The following is a 1898-nucleotide window of genomic DNA, read 5'->3' on the forward strand; positions in this document are numbered from 1 at the left end:
GCAACTCCCACATGCCGCGGAGCGGCTGGGCCCGTGAACCATGGCCGCTGAGCCTGCGCGTCCGGAGCCTGTGCTTCGCAACGGGAGAGGCCCCAACAGTGAGAGGCCCGCGAACAGCAAAAAAAAACCCCAAAAAACAAAAAAAAAAACCACATTCATTCTAACAAAAGTCCCCAGGTGATCCAGAAGCATGCCCTTCAATGGACCCCCTCCCGAGTCCTCTCTAGGGTTCACCTTTTCTGGGGCACACACACCCCCATCGAGAGTCTCCCTCAGATATTCTTAAATGTTACATTAAAAAGAAACATTATTCTTTGACTTTGTAAAGTTGTATTGCTCGTCATCACTGGCACAAACTCCCAGTGGGCATTTTGCATTTAAAAAAAACAAAACCCACTTACCTGTCGGACTCTCGCTATCGGCTCATTGTTAGCAGGACAATAGGTGGTGATAACCTTAAAACAAAAACATGACCACCATAAACTAAAAATGTAATCCCAAACTGGGGGAGCAGATCAAATGGGGGAAGAAAAAAAGGGAAAAAAAAAAAGACTAAGACACAATATTCAAACTCAGAACCTTTACATTAACTTGTTACAAATAAGCGACTCTACAGAGCTCTTTCATTTTTGACCTGAACATTCAGAACAACCTTTGCTGCAAAACCCACCTTCACCATTCTAAATATTAGGTATTTAAACAAAAGCCTAAATGTAATCCATTATTTTGCCTCTTTTTCCATTAACAACAGACCAAAGTTACAAGTTTAACTTATTCCCTCTCTCCCTTACTCTGCCCACCCTCTGGTAAGGGGTGAAATGGCCAAAGCTAGACAACCATGGGAAAGGCCTGTGTCCACACAAACTGGAGAGGTCAATTATAAAGAAAAAACCCAGGTGTAGCTTTTTAAAAGGCTTTCAGGAGAGGGTATTTATCCATGACTCTAATGATTGGATACCACAGGAAAAACAGGCTGAAACCACCAATGGGGGAGGGGGGATTTGGGGAACAATTAAAACCACCTGCAACTCCTACAGTCAGAGATAACTAAAAGATGTGTTTCCTCCTTTTTTCTTTTTTTGCGGTACACGGGCCTCTCACTGCTGTGGCATCTCCCATTGCGGAGCACAGGCTCCAGACATGCAGGCTCAGCGGCCATGGCTCACGGGCCCAGCCGCTCCACGGCACGTGGGATCTTCCCGGACCGGGCCACGAACCCGTGTCCCCTGCATCGGCAGGCAGACTCTCAACCACTGTGCCACCAGGAAAGCCCTTTAATCCATTTTGAGTTTATTTTTGTGGATGGTGTTAGGGAGTCTTCTAATTTCATTCTTTTACATGTAGCTGTCCAATTTTCCCAGCACCACTTATTGAAGAGGATGTCTTTTCTCCACTGTATATTCTTGCCTCCTTTATCAAAAATAAGGTGACCATATGTGTGTGAGTTTATCTCTGGGCTTCCTATCCTGTTCCATTGATCTATATTTCTATTTTTGTACCAGTACCATACTGTCTTGATTACTGTAGCTTTGTAGTATAGTCTGAAGTCTGGGAACCTGATTCCTCCAGCTCCGTTTTTCTTCCTCAAGATTGCTTTGGCTATTTGGAGTCTTTTGTGTTTCCAAACAAATTGTGAAATATTTTTGTTCTAATTCTGTGAAAAATGCTATTGGTAGTTTGATAGGGATTGCATTGAATCTGTAGATTGCTTTGGGTACTATAGTCATTTTCACAGTGTTGATTCTTCCAATCCAAGAACATGGTATATCTCTCCATCTGTATGTAACATTTTTAATTTCTTCCGTTAGTGTCTTATAGTTTTCTGCATACAGGTCTTTTGTCTCCTTAGGTAGGTTTATTTCTAAGTATTTTATTCTTTTTGTTGCAATGGTAAATGG

The sequence above is a fragment of the Physeter macrocephalus genome, chromosome 8, assembly GCF_002837175.3.
Source record: "Physeter macrocephalus isolate SW-GA chromosome 8, ASM283717v5, whole genome shotgun sequence".
Taxonomy (NCBI): domain Eukaryota; kingdom Metazoa; phylum Chordata; class Mammalia; order Artiodactyla; family Physeteridae; genus Physeter; species Physeter macrocephalus.